This window comes from Lontra canadensis, unplaced genomic scaffold (genome assembly GCF_010015895.1).
Source record: "Lontra canadensis isolate GAN:19392208 unplaced genomic scaffold, GSC_riverotter_1.0 scaffold50, whole genome shotgun sequence".
Lineage (NCBI taxonomy): Eukaryota > Metazoa > Chordata > Mammalia > Carnivora > Mustelidae > Lontra > Lontra canadensis.
Window position 1 is genome coordinate 12,549,031 of NW_022631044.1, and position 10,311 is coordinate 12,559,341.

The 10,311-nt window shown below is 40.5% G+C and overlaps 1 non-coding gene across 1 annotated transcript; it reads right to left on the bottom strand.

The window, feature by feature from the left end:
• Window positions 1-9,873: 9,873 nt before the first annotated feature.
• On the bottom strand, window positions 9,874-9,977 carry LOC116877253. Its single transcript, XR_004384596.1, has one exon. It is a non-coding gene; the product is annotated as a U6 spliceosomal RNA (small nuclear RNA).
• Between the last annotated feature and the right edge of the window lie 334 nt (window positions 9,978-10,311).

Here is a 10,311-nt window from a genome sequence, read left to right on the forward strand (position 1 = left end):
AGCATCAGACCGGATGATTAGTGGTATTCAAACTGTGACTCTAAGTCCCTAGGATGGCAATGCTACTTCAACTATTTGCTTTTGAAGGAGAGGATCCCTAACTCATTCTGCTATGCCTCTTACCTAAGTGTGCTATGTTGAACTGGCTTTTCCTGCACCACCCGCCCCCCCACTTCCATTCCCTCCCTCATCCCTCCCCAAGGCCCTCACAGTGGAGAGTCTCGTCTGAAGTGTGAAGACAGTCCATCTCCCAACAGATAGCCAGGGACCCAGGGCGGTCAGGATGGCAGCTGAGGGACCCTCTCCAGGCCCAGCCTGCAGTCATCTTGGGCACCCTGAGTCTCTCTCAGCTGGAGGGGCTTTCCCCGCTCAGTGCCTGGACCATTGCCAAGAAGATCTGTCCAGCTGTAAGCCTGATTTTATATAGTTATTTTCACTTATTTTTTATTTCGCAAGATGTAAACGAATCTGTTTAACTAGGAAATCACGTCCCTTGAAAGTGATTATAACCTAATTTGACATGCAGTATTTGTACACTTATTCTAGTGTTATGATGCATTCACCATGTTTACATAAATAGAGATTTCTGTATAATTACTACAAGATAATGTAAAGAGTTAATCACATGAAATCCCCCAAAATCTCATTTGAGTAAATTTTTTTTTTTAATTTGAAAGTAAAATTTCCTTTGGAAACAAAGTGGGCCCATTTCCAAAATGTTCTATAAATCATCTTTGAGAGCCTTTCAAAAACATCTACTTTCTTCATCCATTGTTTGCTCATTAACTGATACCGTCAGATAATTTACTATGTACCTAATATGGGCCAGATACCAACAGAGATAAAATCGACACGTTTCTTGCCTTCAAGAGCATTACGTCTGAAGAAGTCTGGAAGCACTTCATGGAGAAAGGGGGAGCTCTACCTCGATCTGTTGTGCTTATCTTTGATTCTCCGCTATGTTTTCTTCATGAAAAATACCTTGGAAGAAATAAATAAGAATGATGTGCATAGAAAGAAATACCAAGAGGAGGGAGAGGGGCAAAATTAGCATGAAATTCTAGAGGAAGAGCTGCAAATATCTGAAGTGTTCTCTTTTTAGATCTTAGCTAGGAAAGGTATTTCCCCCAAACTGAAGTCGTTTACCAAAATTAAGAAGAAACAATTACATAAAAAATGGTCCAAGGGTTCTACAGCACTTTAAGAAAAGCCCATTTGTCTCTCTTCCTGAGGTTAAACAAATGCTTCTCTTTGCACCCAGTTGCTTCCATTCATTCTGTTCGTATCATAGGCGTCATTGCATGTTAGCATCTTCGAGGGCGAAAAAGTAGGAGAAGTCCTGCCAAAGGAGATCGCGCTGTGTGAAGAGTATAAAGACGGCTGGAAAAATATCTACAGTGGCCTCGGTGTTGAAAAGTTGAGGATGTCACTGCGCGTGTACATTTCACAAACACTGTCCTCTCTTGTCGCCTTCGCTGGACGCCGCACATTCAGGTGAACCAGGGATGAGAAAGCCCTTTCCTTTCCCGTAGGAGAGCTATTCTTCTGTCCTCACATTCCAAGCCTTCTCTCAAATCCTTGGGCTCTTCTCTTTACTGTGTTTTCTAGAAGACAAATGACATTTAGACATAATTATAAAGTAGTATCTTCAGTGAAATAGGACACTTATTATTTTTTTTAGGTTGAGTTCCACAGAATTCCCATCCAAAAATTATCAGAATGAGAGATGGAGATTGAAGAATGGAGTGTCCCAACACTTCAATGAGATGTTATTCAAATTAATGTACATGGATGGGGAGAAGCACCAAGTATGCCTTATTGCTCATGAGTTCAATTAGTTTACTTCAGAAAGAAAGAATCCAAAGTATACATCATTTGGCCACATTAGATCCTACAGAACTAAAACACGCTGTGTATTAGAATGAGCATAGTATTATACCATTATTTGTTCAACTATGTATTCCTCAACTATTTCCAGAACTGACTTATTCCTAAGTCATCAATTAGGCAGCCCTTAAAACATAATACCCTACAGGTTAGCTAATTAATCATGTTCAACCTGTTTTCTATGTAAGTTTTCCATCCAGGTCTGGGTTCCATATTTGTCCTCCCATTACAGATGCAGCATAGAGTGATCTTTGTGAAGAAGCATAAGAATGTTCTTTGGATCCTACTTCTGTTATTAGTCCCATGGTCCCAGGAGCAAGTTACACCACGTCTCGGTGCTTTGGTTCCACTTTCTGTAAAATGGAAAGAACAAATCCCATTGTCGTGGGATTTAAGAAACTGATCACAGAGGGGACTTAGAGCTTTGGCTCGCACACTGTGAGAAGACAGTAAATGTGTGCTAATTACAGTGGAGTCCGCAGTAATCACACTGGCCTGGGATGGCATTTGGACACACTCACTGCTATATTGTACCTGTTCCTTTTTATTCAGCCTACTCCGTAAATTCTAAGTCCTTGTGAAACATTATTAATGCCAACAGGAGCCTAAGGTAATGAAAAATAATCTATCTGAGTGTATGTATTCTCTCTACTTCCCCAAATCCCCAAGGTATTTTTGCCTTCCATCGATGTGGCTAATTGTGAAGCGACTACATTCATGGCCACTTTTTTATTTGCATATTTGATGTTTCTAGAGGAAACACTAGATACTAACAATGACACTATCAGTAATATGGGAGACGTCCTGATTTAAAAAAAAAAAAAAAAGTTCCTTTTTATTGTCTGCCTTTCATTTTGGCCTACTTTCCTTTCTGAGTGACCCTACTCACCCAAGCCAGACTACAGAAAACGAACATGCAGGACGTGCACAATTTCCAAGTCTCACCTTCTCTCTCCTTCCACCAATCAGTGCTTATTAAACTTCTCAGGTAAGTTTACTTATTTTTGACAGTTCTTCATTGGCGGTAATCATCTTAGGAAAAGAAACGCTCTCTCCCTCGCATCTTTGGCTTTCTCAGAGAGCCACATCCAAGGAAGTTGATGCAGTCTCGAGGGAATGACAGCAAGTTTCTGAGGAGAATCTTTGTAAGAGCACCACATGCCCCAATTTTGAGGCGAATGCCCCAGTTTTAACATGCTGTCTCCCCTGCGTTCCCAAGAGCAGATCTAATGTTCTCTTCCTCCAGGTCTCTGCTGATTGCCTGAACTGTGATAGTGCTGCTTGAAATGGCGAGGGAATGGGGTAGATTGGAGTTATCCAAATCAAAAACATGTCGGATGAGACTCACAATCCAATAATAGACACTCTGTGAGGCCTCCCTGAGGGTTGTCGGGTTTTTAGTAGAATATTAGCTGGCTACTTAACACACTCTATTGTCTTCACTTAAAGGCTCTAAATCCAGAAGCTTTGTTTAGTTTTACTAAATAAGCTACCTAGCAAATGGAATCCCTTTTACTCTCAACTGGTATGATGAGGGGGAAGCACTGCACTGTCTCACTGTTCCTTGCATACTGTAAGAAAATGCACTACCGCTAAGATCTGCATCTGGTCTGCTTATTAAAGTGTTCACAGAATCATTTACTGTAGCTACTCTTCCTTTCATGCTTTTCAATGGAGGGACACGACGAATAGGGTTTTTTGTTTTTAATTTCCTCTAAGCTCGAAAACGCAACATTTTGGATTTAAGAAACCCAAATAACGGACAAAGAGGTATCAGCAGTGTCTTGCTAAATGTTATACTGGTTTCTAAATAAGCTTAGGAGAGAGCTTTAGCCAAAACAGGATTACGATTTCTCCCGCTCACCTTCTGCAAACATAACTCGCTTCTGCTGTGGCACACCCAAAGGGGTGAAAATGTTAGATGTGAGATTTGTAAAATGTGACACAGACAGAAAAAAAAAAAACAACAACAATACTTCTAATAAATAATATATTATTATAAGAGAAACAAAGTGATTGAGTAATGTCACACTAATGACTTCTCTCCAATGGCTGGAACACCTGCTCTAGCATTGTTTTTGTTCAGGTTTGTTTTCTTTGCTTGGTAGAACTACATTCTGGAAGAATAACCTACATGAAGTCATTTGCCAAGGTGACTGAACTACCTCCTGTTAGGATGTTAAACTTTCCCAAATTGGGAGACCGAGTTATAATCGGGATGTTGCAGTGAGCACATACTGTGAAGCACCGATGGTTATTCTCATCCTACCTGCTCACGTGGACCTCAGACTGCCTTTGAGAAATCTCACCAAGGCCCAGGGACCACTTTGCACACTGCCTTTCCAAATTTTACAGTGAAAACAACCCAAACTGGAATGAATCAACATGTGTAAAGAACTGTCTCTCCCTAGATCTCTCTCCCTAGATCTCAATGATTGTTACAGAGGTGACGGTTCCAGTCATTCTTCCAGCTCCAAATTGTCACTTGATCTATGGCAAATGTCATCAGTTTATTTCTATTGTATGGGGGGGAAATTCCACCTTATTTATCAGAGGGATCAAATATAGGCAAGAGGTATAAATGGGGCTGAAAATTTACAAGTGTCCTGTGATCGATATTAATAAGTTTTGGTATTGTTTGGTTAGAAAATTCATTATTACTAAGTACCTAAGAATAAGCTTGGATGTTGTAAACACATTTTTTATACAAGATTCCTGATTTATCCACTCGTTGTCTATTCTATAGTCCACAAGATATATAGTTATCTTGATGCCATACACCCTCAAAGTACTGACATCTGCTATTCTAGAAAAGGTCATTTCACATAGTTTTCTATTATAATAGTTGATCTTGTCTCTTAATGGGATTCAATGGGGTTTCTAGAGTAGAGGGAAAAATAACAATCACTTCCATTTTTCTATGTCCTCAAAGCTAAGATTTAACAATTTCACATTTTTCCTAAAGGAATAGGATCTGAATTGTGGGCCTTGGGAATCAGTTGTAATAATCATGCAATGATCTTCTTGAACCTCAGGTCTTTTATGAAGACTATTTAGCATTGGCCTGTATTTATTAAGCAGCCCAGAAGGCTGAAAAAAACCCACAAATTTATTTTCTCGTAATTCTAGAGGCTAGAAGTCCAATATCATATTGTTGGAAGGGTTAGCCATGTCTGAGCCACGAGGAAAGGGTCTGTTCCAGGCCTTTCTCTTCGGCTTATAGATGGTCATCTTCTCCCAGTGTCAAAAAAAGTTCTTCCCTCTATAAGTATCCTAATCTCTTCTTTTAAGAACAAAGTCATATTGGATTAGGGTCCAACCTAGTGATCTCATTTTAACTTTGTCTGTTTAAAGGCTCTATCTCCAAATACAATTACATTCTGAGATGCTGAGGGTTAGGAGTTCAACAAATGAATTTTGGGAGGATACAATTCAGCCCATAACAGTAATGAATATACAAGTCATCCAGCCAATACATGGGAACAAAACCCATTCTGTCTACTTCTCCTTAATTCTAGTCTTGGGTTAGTGATAATTGCATGGCTATACGAGTCACACTTTTTCACAAATTAACATCGTTGGGCTTTAACTACCCAATACCACATGCTTGGAAAGGTAGAGCATATGCATGAGTGTGGAGGAGCATATATCAGTGGACAGAACCCTGGATTGAATAACACTCTTATGATGTCCCTTACTTTTTATGGACTGTAGAGCATTGAGCTCTGATGCCCAAGGATCATTCTGGACCTACTACTGTTTTAAACAGTAAAACAGCAACAAACAGGACATGAAAGTAAGTTGTCTGAATTGCAAATAAATTAATGTAGTGATTGTTCAGCATCTAACTCGACAAATGCATATGAGAATGTTCATCAAATATAACCGTATGGTGGGAACCTCCTGACATGAAGGGCAAATCTTCAAATGTGTTCTGTGACGTGCTTTCAGAGAAATCAGTGGTGTACTGTGGCTGACTTGGGACAGATGACTTGGAAAAGTTGCACATGTGCAGTTCATTTTAGGCAAAGCACACTTAGCAAGTCGATCAGCAGTCCTGGGCTTTTCAATCAATTGTATTTCATTTCAGGGCCATGGATCACATCAGTGAAGGGTTCTAAGTCCATGCAAATCACTTGGAAAGAAAAATACCCCAAAAGCTTTGGAATGTCTGCTTTATGATGAGCACTGGTGGGTCTGAGGTGCCTGCCCTCAAGGCTTAGGGACATCAGACACCTACCTGAGTCATGATAAGACAATGTGCTGCTTGAGAGAGAGGCGCGTTGGTAGGACCACGATCTGGAGAGGCTGAGGAAAGCTTAAATGAGAGCATAACATTTGACCAGGCTTTAAAACAATGAGATCACAGGTTGGAAAGTGGGAAAAGCCATGGACATTGGAAAGTGCATGGCATATTCATTGACCAGCAAGTGGTCATGTGGCTGTGTGAGGTCAGTGAGAGAGAAATGGAAGTTAAGGTTTGAAAGCAGGATAGGGACACCCTGTAAGGGCCTTATATACATAACAAAATGTCCAGACACTGTCTTTCAGACCACGAAGACCAGTATTGAATTTTTTGTATTTATTTTTGCTAACTATATTGAGATGTAATTGAAATTTAACATTGTGTAAGTTTGTTTTACAATGTGTTGATTTGATATATTTAAAAATTGTAAAATAATTACCACTATAGTATTAGTCACTCCCTCCATCATGTCCCATAATTACCATTTTCTTTTTATGGTGAGGACATTTATAAGATCTACTCTCTTTGTAACATTCAAGAATATGATGCAGTACTACTAGCTCTACTCACCATGCTGTACATTAGATCCCCAGCCTTAACTTTATAACTCAAAGTTTATGACCTATGACTGATATGTCCCCATTTTCCCCAACCCCTGGTAACTACTACTCTACTCTGTTTTTCTAAGTTTGGCTCTCTTATAGTCTCTTATAGTCCACATATCACATATAAGTGATATCATAAAGAGTTTGTCTTTCTCTTACCTCACTCAGCTAAATGCCCTTAAGGTCCACCCAAGTTGTTGCAAACAGCAGAATTCCTTCTTTCTCATGGCTGAATAATATTCCCTTGTATCTCTATACCACATCTTCTGGAGTACCTGAATCTGGCTCCATCATCATTCTAAAGTAATACTTCTAGCATTAATGTGGCAGAAGACCCAGAGGCACACCCTGGAACTACTTGGAGCTCAGAGAGCTATGACAAAGAGCTTGAAGAGGGCAATGTCAGCAGAAAGAGTGGATGACAAAGTGGACAGAGTTATAGGACGCAGAATGAACAATTGGTGGTGAGGAGTTAGAGGCAGAGTCTGAAAGAGAGACAGCAGTTTTCTTTCCTTATCCTGAATTCATGTAGCTTTACTGGTGTCGCAGCACAGGACTTTGCTGAGACTGTTACGCTACCTCTTATATATATTAAAAAAAAAAAAAAAAAGGCAACCAAACCCATGGCTATAAAGATTGCCTATAGACAGTGTAGAAATACACCACTTTCTTGCCATTGAAAAAATGGCACACCTGTTTATTCAATCTCTGACTCAATAACCTTTTTTACATTGGCAAGTTCGACGAAAGTGCAACTGCAGAGATGAGTGCTGGAACTTTCCTCCATCAATGATATTGGCAACTTCTTTGCTGATTAGATAATTGTCTTGAATGTTTTCTTAACTTTTTATGCTGCTCACAATGTAACAGCTACAAACCCAAGATACCTTTAATCTGTATTATTGACATTTTCCCCACCGTTTTCATAAGTTTTCAAATCAACAATTTACCAAGCTCTGATTAGCAGTATGTACTCATTTTCAAGGTACAAATGCTCCCACCATGGCTGACTTCAGACTCCCAACCTGTTGCCACTGAGCAGAGAGTGGGAGAGAGATGCCCAGTATCACACTGTCCTGTAGGATTCTGGCACATGATACTACTGACCTAAACACTCAAAAGTACAGAAGAATGTGGTAAGATAACTGGGAAGGGAGAAGTGTTGAATATATATTACCTTTCTTTGTAACATAATTTCTCTAAGTTTTCCTTATTTAATTTTTAACAGTGGTTGTACCTAATAAGCAACTCAGAAAATTTCTGGAGAGTTGGCCATCAATTCTCACAACCTGAGCATATCCTGACTCATATGAAGGACACACTGAGGGTGAACAGAGAGCTCTGAGGCCATTGCTAAGGGAGCCAGGCTGAAAAGTTTCCACCATCTTCCAGCTGGGCCATCTAGAAAAGACTGCCTCCAAAATTACCACAGAAAGAGGTGGGACGGTTCCATGAGTTGGATTTTCCTTAAAATCCATTTTCTTGAATTTGGTTAAAAGATTGGTGTTTATGGGGCGCTTGGGTGGCTCAGTGGGTTAAGCCTCTGCCTTCGGCTCAGGTCATGATCTCAGGGTCCTGGGATCGAGCCCGGAGTCAGGCTCTCTGCGCAGCGGGGAGCCTGCTTCCCCATCTCTCTCTCTCTCTTTCTCTGCCTACCCCTTGCCTGCTTGTGATCCCTCTCTGTCAAATAAATGAATAAAATCTTTAAAAATAAAAAAAAAAGATTGCAATTTATGACAAGGCTGGTAAATGTTTTCTTTCTCATGCTCAGGAATTGGAAACACTGAGTTAGTCTACATCATTGTCTCTGCTATGGTCACAACACCACAAGATGAAATATCTTCTGGCAGGAAACCAAAAACCTTCTTGTCCAGGCATGCCTGGCTCAGTTGGTTGGGTGTCTGATTCTTTTTTTTTTTTTTTAAAGATTTTATTTATTCATTTGACAGAGAGAGAGAGAGAGATCACAAGTAGGCAGAGAGGCAGGCAGAGAGAGGAGGAAGCAGGCTCACTGCTGAGCAGAGAGCCCGATGCAGGGCTCGATCCCAGGACCCTGAGATCATGACCTGAGCCGAAGGCAGAGGCTTAACCCACTGAGCCACCCAGGCGCCCCAGGGTGTCTGATTCTTGATTTTGGTTCAGGTCATGATCTCAGGGTCGTAAGCTCAAGCCCCACATTGGGCTCCGTGCTCAGTGTGGAATCTTCCGGGGATTCTCTCTCTCCCTCTCCCTCTGCCCCTCACCATGCCCTTAAAATAAATAAATAAAATCTTAAAAAAAAAATCTTCCTGTCCAAACCTGTTCTTTTCATAGTCTTTCTCATCAGTAAATAGAACCACATACAACCAGTCATTCATGTCTGCAGCTGGGGACATTTGTTCCCCTAACACTTCAAATCCAATAATCTGACCACTCTTCCTCCAAAACATGACCTGATTCTTCCATTTCTTTCCATCTGCACTTGGAGGACTCTGCTCCAGAGCCATGTCATCCCTCTCCAGGACTATCAGAAGAGCCCCCAATTCCCACGACTCTTCTTTTCCATCCTTCCTCACTTCAACCTATTTTCCACAGGGCAGCCAGAATAATTTTTAAAATGTCAATCAGATTATGTCATTCCACTGCTTAAGTTTATTTCCTATTAAACTTAAAATAAAATCCAAATTTCTTAACTTGCCTGATATAGCCCTATAGACATTGATCTTGTCTCTTTCTCCAACCACATCCTGTTCCATTTCCCCTTTTGAAGTATTTATGTCACACAAGTGTTTTTGAGCTCCATGGACATATCAGGTCTTGGCCTATGCCATCCTACCTGCAGTGTTCCCATTGCTGTCTTCGAGTTCTCAGCTCAAATGTGTCTTCCCTGAAAGATGTTCCTTGACTACCTAACCTAAAATAAGTCCTCCATAGAGCTTTCTCATAGAACCCACAGTACTGATCACAACTTACTTAAGTTTCTATTTAAATTCCAGTTAGTTAACATACAGTGCTGTATTAGTTTCAGGTGTACAACATATGATTCAACACTTTTGTACATCACCTGGTGCGCATCACAAGTCCACTCCTTAACTCCTATTGCCTTTTCAATCCATTCCCCTGCCCACCACCCTTCTGGTAACCATTAGTTCTCTAAAAAATGTGGAATGCTTCATGAATTTGCCTGTCATCCTTGCACAGGGGCCATGCTTACCTCTGTATCATTCCAATTTTAGTATATGTGCTGCCAAAGTGAGCAGAGAACTGACCATGATTTAAGTTGTGAGTCCGTGTATGTACATGTTCAATGTCCATCTCCCCTACTAGAATGGCAGTTCATGAAAGCAGTATGTTCCATTTGTTCAGTGTCATATACCCAGTACCTATATACTACCTGGCATGTAATAAGTCCTCTTGGAGGCCAGGAGGAAAGAAGAGAAAGAATCAATAAAGAAAGAAAGAAAGAGATAAACAGAGAGCAAAGGAGAGAAGGGAGGGAGGAAGGAAGAGAAAAAGGTAGTCAAGCTGGCGTATTTTCATTTTTACTCTTTTTTTTCATTAACAAGATGTGTGACCTTAAGTAAGTCACATAAC